This window comes from Leucoraja erinacea, chromosome 9, assembly GCF_028641065.1.
Source record: "Leucoraja erinacea ecotype New England chromosome 9, Leri_hhj_1, whole genome shotgun sequence".
NCBI lineage: Eukaryota > Metazoa > Chordata > Chondrichthyes > Rajiformes > Rajidae > Leucoraja > Leucoraja erinaceus.
The window spans coordinates 69,988,231-70,007,279 of record NC_073385.1 but is presented as its reverse complement, the minus strand read 5'-3'; the positions used below and the strand labels follow the sequence as shown (position 1 = coordinate 70,007,279).

Here is a 19,049-nt window from a genome sequence, read left to right as displayed (position 1 = left end):
CAGTAGCGTTCAGAATACAACCAAAACCACTATAACGTTAAGTATTTACACTCAAAGATGTACAGGTGCAGAGACAGGCCCTTCGGCTCGCCGCGTCCACGCCGAACCGCCAACCGCGCATACCAACACTATCCTACACACACTAAAGGGCCTGTCCCCCCAGCATGCGATTGCATGCGTCTAGCGCGACCAAACGTGGCGGCTTGAGGCGTACTGCCTCGCGGGGCCGGTCCCACTTCCAACCGCGGAGGCGTATGGAGTTGTGCGAGGCTGGTGACGACATCATACTCACCAATCAGCTTGGCACGAGGCGGGCCGACTGAATTTGGACGTCGCACGGCGTCGGGCGGTTACGTCATCACGCAACGGCACGCTGGGCGGTGACATCATCGCACATTGGTACGCACTAGGCGTACGCCGTCAAGACGCTGCGTACGGCGTCGAGGCGCTGCGTACGGCCTCAATGCGGCTGCGGGTCGGCAGGCCGTTGCCGTGCGGAATATTTGGACAGTGTCAGTTTTTCGGAGCCCCGCGCGATGTCGGGACCAGCCCCGCACAACTCCATACGGCTCCGGCGATCGTACGGCTCAAGTGACCACGTTAGGTCGCGCTAGACGCATGCGGTCGCATGCTGGTGGGACAGGCCCTTAAGGATAATTTACCATTTACAGAAGCCAATTAATCTACAAACCTGCACATCTTTGGAATGTGGGAGGAAACCGGATCACCCGGAGGAAACTCCCACAGACAGCACCCGTAGTCAGGATCAAAACCAGGTCTCTGGAGCTGTGAAGCTCCTTCTCAAACACTTGACCATATATTAGTGCTGAGCATGCGTTATTTCCCAAGCAAAGGGATCCCTGGATTCTGGTGTAATATTCTCATCAACAATTTAGTTCATGTCAGGTAACCCAGTTGCCTTAATCACCAACTGGTTACTGGACTTGCATAAAATCATAGAAAATAGGTGCAGGAGTAGGCCATTCGGCCCTTCGAGCCTGCATCGCCATTCAATATGATCATGGCTGATCATCCAACTCAGTATCCTGTACCTGCCTTCTCTCCATACCCCCTGATCCCTTTAGCCACAAGGGCCACATCTAACTCCCTCTTAAATATAGCCAATGAACTGGCCTCAACTACATTTTGTGGCAGAGAATTCCACAGATTCACCACTCTCTGTGTGAAAAATGTTTTTCTCATCTCAGTCCTAAAAGATTTCCCCTTTATCCTTAAACTGTGACCCCTTGTTCTGGATTTCCCTAACATCGGGACCAATCTTCCTGCATCTAGCCTGTCCAACCCCTTAAGAATTTTGTAAGCTTCTATAAGATCCCCCCTCAATCTTCTAAATTCTAGCGAGTACAAGCCGATTCTATCCAGTCTTTCTTCATATGAAAGTCCTGACACCCCAGGAATCAGTCTGGTGAACCTTCTCTGTACTCCCTCTATGGCAACAATGTCCTTCCTCAGAATAGGAGACCAAAACTGTACGGAATTCAACTCACCAAGACCCTGTACAACTGCAGTAGAACCGCCATTAGGCCTCAGCGCAGACGGAGGCAGAGAAGGGGGATACGACAAGAAAAAGTCGCATTCCCCCGAAGGAAGAGACAAAAAACATGTTTCCCCCCCCCCCCCCCCCCCCATAACACAACCTAATAAACTAAAATTTAACTAAAACAGGACAGAAGAAAACAAAAAACAAAAAGTAAAAACAGACGGACTGCAGGCGAGCCGCAGCTGTCAACAGTGCCGCCACTTCCAGTCACATTGCATCTCCCCTTTACCTAATCGACCACCATTCTTGAATGCTGACGTGATCCAGATCTTCCACTCTACCTCGTTGCGTCTTTTGCAATTTTGTTTATGAACCAGCACTTTCAGGGTTGCCGTAACATTATATTCTGCAGTCTTCTCTCCTCTCCCATCAGGCAAGAGGTACAGAAGTGTGTATACGCACACCACCAGATTCAGGGACAGTTTCTTCCCAGCTGTTATCAGGCAACTGAACCATCCTATCACCAACTAGAGAGCAGCGCTGACCTCCCATCTACCTCATTTGAGATCCTCGGACTATCTTTAATCGGACTTTACTGGACTTTATCTTGCTCTAAACGTTATTCTCCTTCTCCTGTATCTGTACACTGTGGACGGCTCGATTGTAATCATGTATAGTGTTTAAGAAGGAACTGCAGATGCTGGAAAATCAAAGGTACACAAAAATGCTGGAGAAACTCAGCGGGTGCAGCAGCATCTATGGAGCGAAGGAAATAGGCGACGTTTCGGGCTGAAACCCTTCTTCAGACTGATGGGGGGTGGGGATGGGGGCGGGGAGAAGAAAGGAAAAAGGAGGAGGAGGAGCCCGAGGGCTGAGGGAGAGATAGGAAGGGGAGGAGACAGCAAGGGCTAACAAAATTGGGAGAATTCAATGTTCATGCCCCCAGGATGCAGACTCCCCAAGCGGAATCTGAGGTGCTGCTCCTCCAATTTCCGGTGTTACTTGCTCTGGCCATGGAGGAGACCCAGGACAGAGAGGTTGGATACGGAATGGGAGGGGGAGTTGAAGTGCTGAGCCACCGGGTCTCTCCGCTGACTGGATAGCACGCAACAAAAAAGCCTTTCACTGTACCTCGGTACACGGGACAATTTACTATTTTGCTCTACCTAGCTCATGTATGGCAATATCTGCTGATATAGCAATCACTGTACTGCATTGCCTGTGACAATAGTAACTAATAACAAATACTAATAATCTCCAGTGATGTTGTACATATACAGTGGCTGCACTGTTGCTGGAACCTTTCTGCAAGTGAAATATTCCCAGTTATCAGATCCCCATCATGCTTCCTCTATTGAAACTGCAGGCATGCAACCTGTCCACCCAACCTCAGCTAACATGGTTGCTTCACTTGGTCAGGAATCAAGAATGCTTCACTGTTATATGCATCAAAACGGAGCAATAACATTTGTACTTGTCGCAGCACAATCTGTTAATGCAGTACTCCTTCGATAAACACAAAATGCTGGAGTAACTCAGCGGGTCAGGCAGCATCTCTGGAGGGAAAGAATAGGTGACGTTTCGGGTCGAGACCCTTCTTCCGACTGAGAGTCAGGGGAAAGGGAAACGAGAGGTATAGACGGTGATGTAGAGAGATATAGAACAAATGAAGGAAAGATATGCAAAAAAGTAACGCTGATGAAGGAAACTGGCCATTGTTAACTGTGGCCGAAGGGAGAACAATGAGACTTTGAACAACAAGATGACTTTGAAGCTGGTGGGAAGGGATGGAGAAAGAGGGAATGCAAGGGTTACTTGGAATTAGAGAAGTTAATAATCATGCCACTGGGTTGATAATATAATAAACACACATTAAAAAAACTTCAATAGATTAAAAAAACTATTTAGTGCCAAAAATAACACAACCAAGCCCAAAGTTTAATTACATGTGTAATTACATCATGCCGTGAGTAATGTCCGATGGGTGTTGGGAAGAAGCTGTTCCTCAACCTTGATGTCAGTTTCCAGAGTCCCGATGGCAGGAGTGAGATGACAGCATGGCCAGGGTGCTGTGCTCCATCTATCCCTACAAACATTTAAAGACCTTGTTTCCACCACTCTTTGACAAAGAGCATTTCAAAGACAATAGAAACATAGATAATAGGTGCAGGAGGAGTCAGCATCGCCATTCATTGTGATCATGGCTGATCGTCCCCAATCAATAACCCGTGCCTGCCTTCTCCCCATATCCCTTGACTCCACTAGCCACTAGAGCTCTATCTAACTCTCTCTTAAATCCATCCAGTGACTTGGCCTCCACTGCCCTCTGAGGCAGAGACTTTCACCATTAGGCAAAATGTGTAAAAATGTGAAAACACACCTCCAGATTCAGGGACAGTTTCATCCCAGCCGTTACCAGCCGTACCAGGCAACTGAATCATCCCACCACAACCAGTACTGAACTACTATCTACCTCATTGGTCACCCTCAAACTATCTTTAATCGGACTTTATCTTGCACTGAACATTATTCCCTTTATCCTGTACCTGCACACTGTAAATGGCTCGATTGCAATCATGCTTTGTCTTTCTGCTGACTGGATAGCATGCAACAAAAAAGCTTTTCACTGTACCTCGGTACACGTGACAATAAACTAAACTGAACTATCCTTGCTTCTGTTTCACCGTCCTGCCTGAAACCTGTACAGATCTAGAAAGAGAACAGTATTTCCCCCCTCGCTGGGAGCATTTACAGAAAGGGTAGTAACAGCAGGTTGAAATGCTGTCGGAAAAGGGCGAATGGTGGGCCGAAGGGCCTGTTTCTGCGTTGTATCTCTACACTAAACTAAACTAAAGACATGAAAGATACACACAAAGTGCTGGAGAATGCCTGACCCTCTGAGTTACTCCAGCACTCTGTGAAACGTCACCATTCCATGTTCTCCACAGATGCTGCCTGACCCGCTGAGTTACTCCAGCACTCTGTGAAACGTCACCTATCCATGTTCTCCACAGATGCTGCCTGACCCGCTGAGTTACTCCAGCACTCTGTGAAACGTCACCTATCCATGTTCTCCACAGATGCTGCCTGACCTGCTGAGTTACTCCAGCACTTTGTATCATTTCTCTTTCAACTGCTGCATAGAGTGATACAGTGTGAAAAAGGCCCTTCAGCCCAACATGGCCACACTGACCAACATGCCCCATCCACACTGGTCCCACCTCCCCACGTCTGCTCTATATCCATCCAAACCTGTCCTATCCACGTACCTGTCTTACTGTTTCATAAACATTGCGATAGTCCCTGCCTCAACGACCTCCTCCGGCAGCTCGTTCCATACACCAACCACCCCTTGACGAGAAAAGTTACCCCACAGATTTCTTGAAATCTTTCCCCTCTCACAATAAACCTATGTCCTCTGATTCCCAATTCCCCTACTGTGGGCAAGAGCCTCTGTGCGTCTATTCCTCTCATGATGTTGATCACCTCTACAAGATCATTGCAGTTGTCTGCCTGTCCTCACATGAAGAAGCGTCTTGAAGCATTTCAACTCAAGAGTAGCAGTTATGAAGCTACACGATTCTCCTGCTTCCTAGACTACATGAGTCTTGGTGATTACAGGGTCTTGGTGAGACCACACCTGGAGTATTGCGTACAGTTTTGGTCTCTAAATCTGAGGAAAGACACTCTTGCCAGAGAGGGAGTACAGAGAAGGTTCACCAGACTGATTCCTGGGATGTCAGGACTTTCATATGAAGAAAGACTGGATAGACTCGGCTTGTACTCGCTAGAATTTGGAAGATTGAGGGGGGATCTTATAGAAACTTACAAAATTCTTAAGGGGTTGGACAGGCTAGATGCAGGAAGATTGTTCCCGATGTTGGGGAAGTCCAGGACAAGGGGTCATAGTTTAAGGATAAGGGGGAAATCTTTTAGGACTGAGATGAGGAAAACTTTTTTCACACAGAGAGTGGTGAATCTGTGGAATTCTCTGCCGCAGAGGGTAGTTGAGGCCAGTTCATTGGCTATATTTAAGAGGGAGTTAGATGTGGCCCTTGTGGCTAAAGGGATCAGGGGTATGGAGAGAAGGCAGGGATGGGATACTGAGTTGGATGATCAGCCATGATCATATTGAATGACGGTGCAGGCTCGAAGGGCCGAATGGCCTACTCCTGCACCTAATTTCTATGTTTCTATGACCATGAAACATAGTGTGGTGTAGTACTGGTGTAGGCCTCACCTACACCAGCACAAACCATGTCTTTAGCCCCTGTCCCACGATGCAAGTTTACCCAAGAGCTCTCCCGAGTTTAAAAAAATATCAAACTCGTGGTACTTCATCATGAGTATTTTTTTACTCTTGGAAATTTTTCACACTGTTGAAAAAACTTCACGAGTTTCCGCGTTCCCCAAGTGCCTGCCGTTAGCGTTACGAGCCGCTACGAGACACCCACGAGCTCCGACGTACATTCAACGTACTTACCACGAGTTTGATTTTTTTTTTTTTTCGGGGGGGGGGGGGGGGGGGGGGGGGGGGGGGGGGGGAGCTCTTGGGTAAACTCGTACAGTGGGACAGGCCCTTAAGTCCGACAACACCTTCACCAGCGTAGGCACTGGCCGAACCTTCGCTGATATTACCCAGCTAAAATGCACTTTTTAATGTGAGGACAGACAACTTAATTGATCTTGTTTGTAGAGGTGAACAACATCATATAAACCATATAACAATTACAGCACGGAAACAGGCCATCTCGACCCTTCTAGTCCATGCCGAACACATAATCTCCCCTAGTCCCATCTACCTGCGCTCAGACCATAACCCTCCATTCCCTTCCCATCCATATAACTATCCAATTTATTATTAAATGATAAAAACGAACCTGCCTCCACCACCTTCACTGGAAGCTCATTCCACACAGCTACCACTCTCTGAGTAAAGAAGTTCCCCCTCATGTTACCCCTAAACTTCAGTCCCTTAATTCTCAAGTCATGTCCCCTTGTTTGAATCTTCCCTACTCTCAGTGGGAAAAGCTTTTCCACGTCAACTCTGTCTATCCCTCTCATCATTTGAAAAACCTCTATCAAGTCCCCCCTTAACCTTCTGCGCTCCAAAGAATAAAGCCCTAACTTGTTCAACCTTTCTCTGTAACTTAGTTGCTGAAACCCAGGCAACATTCTAGTAAATCTCCTCTGTACTCTCTCTATTTTGTTGACATCCTTCCTATAATTAGGTGACCAAAATTGTACACCATACTCCAGATTTGACCTCACCAATGCCTTGTACAATTTTAACATTACATCCCAACTTCCATCATGAGAGGAAAAGAACAGGTAGATGCACAGAGTCTTTGGTCAAAGTATTGGATGTGATTAAGATAGGTGTGAGAATATTTCATTCCAGTATTTAGCATGCAAATTATTCGAATTGACGCCACAGGGAATATTTGGGTCACAACCATTACCCAGTAAAGGTCTGAAGAAGGGTCTCGACCCAAAACGTCATCTATTCCTTTTCTCCAGCGATGCTGCCTGTCCCGCTGAGTTACTCCAGCTTTTCGTGTCTATCTTCAGTTTAAACCAGCATCTGCAGTTCCTTATGACACATCCAGTGAAGACCATCACACAAACCAACCTCTCTTCCTAATCAAGGACCAGTCTCACCCCGCTCACTCCCTTTTCTCCCCTCTCCCATCAAGCAAGAGGTACAGAAGTGTGAAAACGCACACCTCCAGTTTCAGGGGCAGTTTCTTCCCAGCTGTTATCAGGCAACTGAACCATCCCACCACCAACTAGAGAGCAGTCCTGACCTCCCATCTACCTCATTGGAGATCCTCAGACTATCTTTAATCAGACTTTACTGGACTTTTTCACTTGATCCTGTATCTGTACACTATGGACGGTTTGATTGAATCGTGTATTGTCTTTTCGGAGAATGGATGGCATATAACGAAAAAGCTTTTCTCTGTACCTTACTAACGTGACATTATTAAACTGAACTAGAATTATAGAGAGATAAAGCCTCTCGGTCCAACTTGCCCACACCGACCAACATGTCCCAACTACACTAATCCCATCACATACCGTGTCCCTCTAAACCTGTCCTATCCATGTAGCAGTCTAAATGCTTCTTAAATGTTGCAATCTACCTTGCTGCTGCCATTCCAATGCCATGCATCCCTTTCACTAGAGGATATTCCATGCTCACCGCAGATCGGCAGTTACTTGAAATTCTCATCTGCACTAAAGTATTTGAGAGTAAATCTCTTACATACCAAAACTACTTAAAAATCACAACCACCGTGCTGAAGAATATAGCAATATTTTTTGGTTTAGTTTAGAAATGCAGCATGGATACAGGTCCCTCAGTCCACACATCAATCACCTGTTCACACCAGTTGTGTGTTATCCCACTTTCTCATCCACCCTACACATGAGAGGAACTGTTACAAAGGTTACACCAGGGATCATTTACAGAAGCCAATTAACCTACAAACCCGCACGTCTGTGGAGTGCGGGAGGAAACCAGGGCGGTCACAGGGACAGGACTGCCAACATTGGGTGAGAGTTGGGAGTGAGAAATTGGACGAGACCAAGCCCGAGGGGGTGTAGCGACCGAGGGTGGGAGCGGGGTGTCCCCCCTCCCATTGGTACGGAGTTTTTGCATTTCTCAGCTTGAAATTGTGGAATCTGGTGCATGATTGATAAAAATACATCTATTGTATTGTATACCGTAGCAAGTCTTTTAACATACTTGAATGCAATATTTATGCTTTAAATTGGATTAGCTATGAATAAGGTTAGGCTAAATTACATTCCACAGTAGAGCCAGGCTCTGAACAACAGATGCAGCACATGAATGATCTTAGTATATTCATGTATGGAAATCAGATTATATTCAAACACTTGGCCCATGTTGACCAACCTAGGTCACTGCACACCTGGTACTACTCCTGACCCTGCCTCCAGTTGCATACCTTCTCTCATTCCTGACCCCGAGTCCAGCCTTACACCTGGCCCCCTATTTTACCTTGATCATAGTTGCTTACCTGCTTAGGTTCCCAGTGCTGAACACTCCCATTGTCCCAGCTTTGACTGCACACCTAGTACTATTCCAGACCTTAACTCTGGATGCACACATGGCCTTGCTCCGAGCCCCTCTGCACTGACAATATATCTGGCCCACACATAAAGCCCCATATCTGACCCCCTGGACTTAACCCATTACGTTCAAGTCCACAGGTGCTTATCTAATGCGGTAATCTTTTATGCGGCACTTCAAGGACCAAATTATGGATAACAAAATTTGCTACATCCATTGGCTTCATTGTTATCTAACATCCTAGTTACTTTGTCAAAGTCATCAATTGGTTGAACACAATTTCTCATCTATAAAATTATACTCACTCAGCTGTATAAGTATTCTGTTACCATTTCCTTCATTTTTCTAACAAACTGTCCTGAAGTCATTTTCACCCTCAATATTTTCAGTATTTTGCTGTCTTCCTCTGACCTGGGACTTTTCTGAAATGCAAAGTCCAATAACAATATATATTTAAGCAATAATATTCTATTTAATGTGATCTTGAGAGTACATAATATTTTCTCTGGTATTCATAACACAACAATGATAAAAAAAAGACCTTTGTTTTGATTGCACCTACCAACGTGCATACATTATTATATTACAGTTAAGATGTACCATGGGCAAATTCTTGTTCCAATGCTCCCCATTCCCAATTACTTTTACATTGAAGTAATTGAAATCCAAGTGAGCTTAAATGGCATCAGAAAAATAAAACCTCCAGAATGGATGATATTCATTACGTGGTTGGTTGGAGTCAGTATCAGCACAATTATTATATTAAACTTTGAATTTTCAGATGTCCTGGTTCAAGCTAAAACTAAAGACAAATAATAACCTCCTCACACATTCCCCTGCAGGTATCTCTGTCACTCCTTTAAAATATGCCCCTTCTTTGAATAAGCTCTTAAACATCGCATCTGAATCAGTTTCCATCTGATTACACTCCTTGAGGGTGCTCATCTACGTGTTCAATTAATAAAACAAGATTGGGGACATTTCTATTCAACCTGTCAAGGAAATTGGGGGGGGGGGGGGGGGGGTTAGAATTAGTCAGTGAGGTAATCAAACATAATAGTTGAGTGGCAAATGACAAAAATGTTACCTTCCCAATATTTAACTGAAGGGAGTAAAGGGCCTGTCCCACTTGCTTGCGATTGCCGCGACAGGACAGAAGGTCACACAACCTTCGCGCATCTCCATGCGTCACACAGCCCGTGACGTCGTTTACGCACATAAAGGGGGTTGCAGGCTGTTATTCCATCATCATCATGGAAGAGATACAGATACAAAACAACAAGAAACAAAAGAAGGGTCACGACCCGAAACGTCACCTATTCCTTTTCTCCAGAGATGCTGTCTGACCCGCTGAGTCACTCCAGCTTTTTGTGTCTATCTTCATTTTAAACCCGCATCTGCAGTTCCTTACTACACATAGAAAGCAATGAGATGGATGAATAGTGAATCATTTTATGATGGCGTTTGCTTAGGGAGAAACAATGCTGAGGATGACCTGTTGAGCTCTTTGTTCTTTTTTCCTTGTTTCTACATTCAGCGTTCCAAATCAGTCATTGAGTTTAGGATATATGTGGAGGGAATACATGGATCTTGGGCCTCCAGCTTTTTAAAAGGTTGAAACTGGCAGTTCCTTGCAGAAGTACTGGCATTAGCTAGCAAGATCTATCCTACATGTTAAAATTGATGTTCATAACTCTACTTAATTGTGTTGAGATAGGTCCTGAAACTATCATTGCTGAACAGGCACTGAGTTGGAGGCAAGAAACGCGGTGAGTGCAGTGAGGATTTTCAAATCGCGCACGCTTTTATTACTGACGTGAAAAGGGCGGGCAGACTGATTTTGGGCTTCACGCGGTGATGTCATCACGCAACGCCACGCGCTACGCGTACGACATCAAGACGCTTGCGTGCGACCGCAATACGCCTGCGTGCTTACGCAGGCAGACAGGCCGGTGGCGCACGTAGATTTAGTTCAGTACAAAATCCCAGCGCCACGTGATACCGCGCACAACTCCATACCCCTCCGCGCTTCTCAACTCCATACCGGCCCCGCGCAGCCACACGATACCCGTGCACCTCAACGCGACCACGCAAGTGGGGCAGGGCCTTATCGGGGGTTATCGGGGCTGTATGTTGAGACAGACAGCCTGACACCTTGCATGTCACTTTAATATTACACTTATCCCATCCCCCTGGATATTCCAGATTAATAAAGTAAGGTTTTGCCAACTAATTACAAACCAGGCTAATTACAAATCAATAACATTAGCCAACTCCGAAATACGAAGCGCTGAGCATTAGGATCCAGACATCACGGACAACTGGCCTCAGTTCCCCACTCACATCTGGCAGTGCCCTCTGCCTGAACCAGGGGCCACAGAGCGTTTTTGAAGGTGGGGGGGTGAGCCACTGATCACTGGCTTTGGGGGTACCCAGCGAGGCAGTGGACTGACCGAGTGGGGGGATGGTGTGGGAGGGGGGTGTCCCCCTCCCACAGTAGGGACTTTTTGAAATTTGACGTATTAAAATCATGTTTTAGTGCATTGTAGAAGTATGATTTCAATGTTTTTTGTTTGAAGTATTTTTAAGAGGTAACTTTTTAAGAGGTAACTTTATCCACACAAAGGGTGGTGGGTGAATGGAACAAGCTGCCAGAGGAGGTAGTTGAGGCAGGGACCATCCCAACATTTAATAAACAGTTAGACTGATACATGGATAGGACAGGTTTGGAGGTATGGACCAAAAGCAGGTAGCGTAGCTGGGACATGTTGGCGGGTGTGGGCAAGTTGCGCCGAAGGGCCTGTTTTCACACTGTATCACTCTATGACTACATTATACGTCCACCATGCATGAATGCTTCAAAATCAAGTGGTCGGGTTTTATTGCCATATACTCAAGCATAGAAACATAGAAAATAGGTGCAGGAATAGGCCATCGGCCCTTCGAGCCAGCACTGCCATTCAATATGATCATGGCTATTCATCTAAAATCAGCACCTCTTTCCTGTTTTTCCCCATATCCCTTGATGTCGTTAGCCCCAAGAACTAAATGTAACTCTCTCTTGAAAACATCCAGTGAATTGGCCTGCACTGCCTTCTGTGGCAGAGAATTCCACAGATTCACAACTCTCTGGGTGAAGAAAGTTTGTCCTCATCTCAGTCCTAAATGGCCTACACCTTATTCTTAAACTATGACCCATGGTTCTGAACTCCCCCAAAATCGGGAACATTTTCCCTGCAGTTACAGTAAGTGAAAATCTAGCAGGCAAGCAGGATGCTTTCACCAACCACCCCCATTTGAAGTCCACTATCTTCCACCGTTTCTACCCAGTGCTTGGTACCTACTTCCAGCAGCCCCTGGTTGTCCTCCAGGATGCACCGAGCTACAGCCTGGTCCATCAGGGCGAATTCGGCACAGAGACTCTCACGGCAGCGGCGCAATGCTTCCGATGGCCCGGGACTCTTGCACTGAGGCTGCTCCATGGCCAGAGCTGCAGCGAGCCACTCGCCAGCGCAGGAAATACTCGCCAGCCCCAGCTCCCCATCCGCATCTGCCCCCGCCGACCCTTCTGCTTCTATCCCTCCCTCGTCCCGGCTCTCCAACACATGCAGTCGATATTAGTTTTGAAATTCTGTGATCAGCGTGAGAATTGGGCGAAATGCTTGAGTCTCACGCTCAATGCGTGAGAGTTGGCAGCTCTGCAGGGAGAACGTGCAAACACCACACAGACAGCAGCAGAGGTCAAGATTGAACCCTGGTCTCTGGCGCTGTGAGGCAGCAACTCTACCGGCAGAACAGCCAGAAGCAGAAGGTCTCCAAAATGTAATGAGGGGCCAAATCAAGTAATGAGGGGGAATTCTAGGGGCGATTCAGAGACCTACACCACCCTGCTGGGACCTGCTATGTGAAAGCCAGGCACAACTAATACTAGGTATGTTACAAAACCTACCTGAATCGTCATTGGGAATCTGCCCACAGCCAGGTCCGCGATTTTGGCGCTGTTTGGAGGGGGCGGGTTTAAAACGCGATTTTTACTAGGCTGTACTAATCGCAGATGTTCAGCCTAGTAAATCATTAACGAAAAATGGCTGCAAGACCCGGTCGCAAAAGGTATTATTAGTTTTATAGGCCTCGATAATATAGTTATAATAGTTTAAAATTACTCTCTGATTCCGCAACATCTCGCAGCCCCAGGGTTTTATAAAGCAAACAATTAAAGGTATGTACCTTATTTTTACATTAAATGGGGCATATATATAACCCTATATATCAAGTTATCTATAGCGAGTAGTTCATTTTGGGCTTTTTATATCCCGCAGTATTTTTCTCGGCATTTGAGGGCACTAATCCAGCGCGCTATCAACGTTCTAAACCAGCGCGTTCCACATGAACCCACTAGAAAGCCGATTTAAATGGGCATTTATTTACAGCAATTGAACACTAAATTCCTTCCATTTGGCCTATAAATTAATGTAAATTAGATATAAAAATCATGTTATATTGTGAATTATTTGTGAATAATCTTTGGACACTTAGGCTATTTAAAAATGTTAATCTTTCCTTAAGAAATGGGCCTTTGATTATCCAAGATCACAGCTTTTTTGTAATGTCCATTGAAAATCAAGATGCTAATTTCCGAGTATGAAAATGGCCATAACTTTTTTAATACTTGAGATATGAAAGTGAATTTGGTGTCAAATTAAACTTATTGTTATGCTTTATCTGATGGGATAAATTGCAGACTTGATTTTTAAAATCTCAAAATTTTGTAACATTGCTACTAATACTGCCCGTCACTTTAAACACACCTGGTGTAGTCAGCGTTAACCCAACAAGCTCCTATTATGACCAGCACAGGCACAGAGGGGCCGAATGGCCACAAACATATTCTACGATTTACATTCCTCACATTTTCAGTCAACAGTTACAATCTATGCCAAAAGTAGAACTAAAACGCAACATCTCAGGTGAGAGATTTACATCAGCAAGGCATGAATGTGGGTCTACAAGGAAGGGTTTCGGCCCGAAACGTTGCCTATTTCCTTCGCTCCATAGATGCTGCTGCACCCGCTGAGTTTCTCCAGCTTTTTTGTGTAACCTTCGATTCTCCAGCATCTGCAGTTCCCTCTTAAACACATGAATGTGGTTCTATCTGACGGGAAACATCCTCAACCCTTGGAGCCATCACGGCTGGAGCGAGTGGAGAAAGTTAACGTTCCCTTATTTTTCTCCTCTATTAGTGGTATCTAGGTACCACCTCATGTTGTTACATATAACCATTGTACAGTCTTGTGTTAGCTCACAAACCAACACACAAATTTGGATGAGGTGACCAGCAATCACCGTTGACATTCACACCCTTGCCAGCACTAGAGTCCACGTGTGGCATGTACACTGACCACTTCACTACACATCTGCTAGGGCAATGGTGGCCGATTGGGAAAGGGGGTGATGCTGCGAGACCTGGGTGTCATGGTACACCAGTCATTGAAGGTAGGCACGCAGGTGCAGCAGGCAGTAAAGAAAGCGAATGGTATGTTAGCTTTCATTGCAAAAGGATTTGAGTATAGGAGCAGGGAGGTTCTACTGCAGTTGTACAGGGTCTTGGTGAGACCACACCTGGAGTATTGCGTACAGTTTTGGTCTCCAAATCTGAGGAAGGACATTATTGCCATAGAGGGAGTGCAGAGACGGTTCACCAGACTGATTCCTGGGATGTCAGGACTGTCTTATGAAGAAAGATTGGATAGACTTGGTTTATACTCTCTAGAATTTAGGAGATTGAGAGGGGATCTTATAGAAACTTACAAAATTCTTAAGGGGTTGGACAGGCTAGATGCAGGAAGATTGTTCCCAATGTTGAGGAAGTCCAGGACAAGGGGTCACAGCTTAAGGATAAGGGGGAAATCCTTTAAAACCGAGATGAGAAGAACTTTTTTCACACAGAGAGTGGTGAATCTCTGGAACTCTCTGCCACAGAGGGTAGTTGAGGCCAGTTCATTGGCTATATTTAAGAGGGAGTTAGATGTGGCCCTTGTGGCTAAGGGGATTGGGGGTATGGAGAGAAGGCAGGTACGGGATACTGAGTTGGATGATCAGCCATGATCATATTGAATGGCGGTGCAGGCTCGAAGGGCCGAATGGCCTACTCCTGCACCTATTTTCTATGTTTCTATGTTTCTATGACCCAAGTTAAACATCCTTTACACATAAGAGAGACACAAAAAGCTGGAGTAACTCAGCGGGACAGGCAGCATCTCTGGAGAGAAGGAATGGGTCGAGACCCTTCTTCAGGCACTTGTCAGCTTTGTTGAAGGGTGGGGAACCTTCTTCAGACTGGGAGTCAGTGGAGAGGGAAACAAGAGGGCTAGACCTTTTAACTCTGCCCCACTCACTATCAACCTTCTCATCATCACCACCTACAGTGTTATTCGACTGTCTCAATATCAGAGCAACCGGTATGTAAACTATAACATTTATGATTCAAGTGTAAAGATCCTTTGTTGGAACCGAGATACAGAAACTCCGGAGATTCCACTTTTGGTGATGGGGCTTCAGTCTGACACACTGCTTCTTGTTCACCCCACGCAGATGCTGCCTGACCTCTTGTGTCTTTCCAGCACGGAACAAAGATCTGGACCACAAACGTCACCCATCCACATTTACATTAGTTTAGAGATACAGCGTGGAGTACAACAGGCCCTTCAGCTCACCGAGTCCACACCGCCCAGCGATCCCCGCACACTAACACTACCCTACACACACTAGGGACAGTTTACACTTATACCAAGCCAATTGTCCTACAAACCTGCCCGTCTTTGGTGTGTGGGAGGAAACCGAAGATCTCGGAGAAACCCACATGGTCACGGGGAGAACGTACAAACTCCATACAGACAGCACCCATAGTCGGGATCGAACCCGGGTCCCTGCCGCTGCAAGCACTGTAAAGCAGCAACTCTACCGCTGGGCCACCGTGCCGACCATTCTCCAGAGATACTCCCTGACGCGCAGGATTACTCCAGCGCTTTGTGACTTTCCTTGGTAAACCAGCATCTACAGTTCCTTGTTTCCACAATTCCACCACTTTGTTTTAGTTCACATATCCATTAAAAAAAATTATTTACTCCAGTTACTTGTTTACAAAATCTCCCCCATTCCCCGAGGCCCTGAAACTGAGAACAGGCTAACTTTGTAAATTTAAATGCAATTGCACGGATAAATAACAAATAGACTTAATCCCCCCTTATTGCACACAGGGGAAAGATGTTGACAAGCTGGAAAGGGCGCAGAGAAGGTTTACGAGGATGTTGCCAGGACTAGAGGGTGTGAGCTACAGGGAGAGGTTGTGTAGGCTGGGTCTCTATTCCTTGGAGCACGGGAGGATGAGGGATGATCTTATAGGTGTACAAAATCATGAGAGGAACAGATTGGGTAGATACACAGAGTCTTTTGCTCAGATAGGGGAATCGAGGACCAGAGGACAAAGGTTTAAGGTGAGGGGGCAAATATTTAATAGGAATCTGAGGGGTAACTTTTTTCACACAAAGGGTGGTGGGTGTATGGAACGAGCTGCCAGAGGAGGTAGTTGAGGCTGGGACTATCCCAACGTTTAAGAAACAGTTAGACAGGTACATGGATAGGATGGGTTTAGAGGGATATGTGCAGGTGGGACTAGTGTAGAAGGGCATGTTGGTCGGTGTGGGCAAGTTAGGCCGAAGGGCCTGTTTCCATGCTGTATAACTCTATTTAAAATGCTAATATTAATTACGATGCATTTCCTTTTTAAAAAGGTAATTCACTAAGTCTGCAATTTCCTGGGAGGTACATCACTTAGCCAGTGCTCTGCTCATTTATACTCACGCTTATATTATTATTGTTCAAAATATATATTCAATTAAAAATAATAATCTTAGGCCATTTGATATCACTCCGACAAGCAGCTATTTCCCTTTATCCTGTACCTGTACACTGTGGATGGCTTGATTGTAATCATGTATTGTCTTTCCGCTGGCTGGTTAGCAGGCAACAAAAAGCTTTTCACTGTACCATGTTGCAGGTGACAATAACGGGGACAACACTATTTAACGATTTAATTTTCCTGCCACTAAATGGCCGAGATAGCAGTGGTGGAGTTGCTGCCCACAGCACCAGAGACCGGGGTTCGATCCTGACCACGGGTGCTGTCTGTAGAGAGTTTGTACTTTCTCCCTATGATCAGCCATGATCACATTGAATGGCAGTGCTGGCTCGAAGGGCCAAATGGCCTACTCCTGCACCTAATGTCTATGACCACGTAGATTTTCTCCGAGTGCTCTAGTTTCCCCCCCACACTGCAAAGACATGCAGGTTTGTAGGTTAATCAGCTTGGTATAATTGCAAATTGTGTGTGTAGGATAGTGTTAGTGTGCGGGGATCGCTGGTCGTCACAGACTCGGTGGGCCAAAGGGCCTGTTTCCACGCTGTATCACTAAACTAAGTATAGAAATTAGGTGCAGGAGTAGGCCATTCGGCCCTTCGAGTCTGCACCGCCATTCAATATGATCATGGCTGATCATCCAACTCAGTATCCTGTACCTGCCTTCTCTCCATACCCTCTGATGCCCTTAGCCACAAGGGCCACATCTAACTCCCTCTTAAATATAGCCAATGAACTGGCCTCGACTACCCTCTGCGGCAGAGAGTTCCAGAGATTCACCACTCTCTGTGTGAAAAAAGTTCTTCTCATCTCGGTTTTAAAGGATTTCCCCCTTATCCTTAAGCTGTGACCCCTTGTCCTGGACTTTCCCAACATCGGGAACAATCTTCCTGCATCTAGCCTGTCCAACCCCTTAAGAATTTTGTAAGTTTCTATAAGATCCCCTCTACAATCTCCTAAATTCTAGAGAGTATAAACCAAGTCTATCCAGTCTTTCTTCATAAGACAGTCCTGACATCCCAGGAATCAGTCTGGTGAACCTTCTCTGCACTCCCTCTATGGCAATAAACTAAAGTAAATGTGGATGGGTGTCTTCTACAAAGTTCCACCAACAGTAACAAACAATTAATTTTATTCTCATTGTTATAAACTACTTATAAGATTCCTACAAGGTAGCTCTGTCCATTATAATGGTATCTCTTCAGTAAATACTTACGATTTACCATTGTGTTACTCTAACACCAAACCCACCTATTTCCCCGTATCTGCAGATCAGTGAAGATTTAAAATTAAATATAGTCAATTTTGGAAAGAAATCTTAGCCACAACCCAGACAGAAATTAGTCCCATGAAGACAACGAGAGGTGAGGTGACCTTTTGCAAGAGTTTTGCAATTTTTTTTTTATAAAAGTCTGTAGCAATATGACAGTGCACACGTCACAGTCAAAAAATATTTTGAGTCTTCAAATGTTTCCCTGCGATTATTACACGCGGCTGAATAATAATCAGACAAGGCAACGTGGAAGCAATGGAAAGCGACGGTAAAATGGCAAATGACACATCTGAGCCCTCTCTGCCTTCGAGTTTAATCTGAATATCTGCAGAATTGCTTCTGATATGTTACCCAGTCTGTTTGTTTCCTTCCAATGGTCTCACCTGAAGCCGATGACTCATATTGGGTTAAAGTTCCACGCGCGTCCCCCACTATTACAGCTAAATATCGTCACAGTGAAATGTGTAGGAAGGAACTGCGGACAGATGCTGGTTTAGACCGAAGGTAGACACAAAAAAGCTGGAGTAACTCAGCGGGACAGGCAGCATCTCTGGAGAGAAGGAATGGGTGACGTTTTGGGTGGAGACCCTGGTGTCTGTGTTCATCGTGTCTACTCGTGAACCCAGGAGAAATGTACTTATTCACACGGAAACTACCACATCCTGCCCGTGCTCCAGAATCTAGAGACACGCACATTCTCACCAAGTTTCCTAGTTAGTGATCAAGTTGACTGGGATATTAAGCGCAGCAGGTAGAGCCACTAACTCACACGTAGAGCATCTAACACACTCGCCAGAGACCCAGATTACATCACAGCACTCTGTGAAACGTCACCTATCCATGTTCTTCACAGACGCTGCCTGACCCACTGAGTTACTCCAGCACTCTGTGAAACGTCACCTATCCATGTTCTCCACAGGTGCTGCCTGACCCGCTGAGTTACTCCAGCACTCTGTGAAACGTCACCTATCCATGTTCTCCACAGGTGCTGCCTGACCCGCTGAGTTACTCCAGCACTCTGTGAAACGTCACCTATCCATGTTCTCCACAGATGCTGCCTGACCCGCTGAGTTACTCCAGCACTCTGTGTCCTTCCTTGGTCTGAAGAAGGGTCCCAACATGAAACGTCACCCATCCACGTTGTCCAGAGATGGACGTACAATGCTGGAGTAACTCCGCGGGGCAGGCAGCATCTCTGGAGAGAAGCAATAGGCGACGTTTCAGGTCGAGACCCTTTTTCAGACTCCAATGATGCTGCCTG

At 45.9% G+C, this 19,049-nt stretch overlaps 1 protein-coding gene across 3 annotated transcripts in view; it reads right to left on the bottom strand.

Annotated features, from left to right (window-relative positions):
• traf3 (TNF receptor-associated factor 3) overlaps positions 1–19,049 on the bottom strand; it is an 84,799-nt gene that overhangs the window by 64,193 nt on the left and 1,557 nt on the right. Inside the window, exons 2-3 of one of the 3 annotated variants that reach the window (XM_055641184.1) lie at positions 9,688–9,834; positions 8,906–9,022 (exon numbers count right to left, since the gene is read on the bottom strand). The exons of 1 other annotated variant lie outside the window; for it this stretch is intronic. The gene's annotated coding sequence lies outside the window, so the exon portion shown is untranslated. The remainder of the gene's footprint in view (positions 1–8,905; positions 9,023–9,687; positions 9,835–19,049) is intronic. One more of the 3 variants, XM_055641182.1, reaches the window with a different exon arrangement.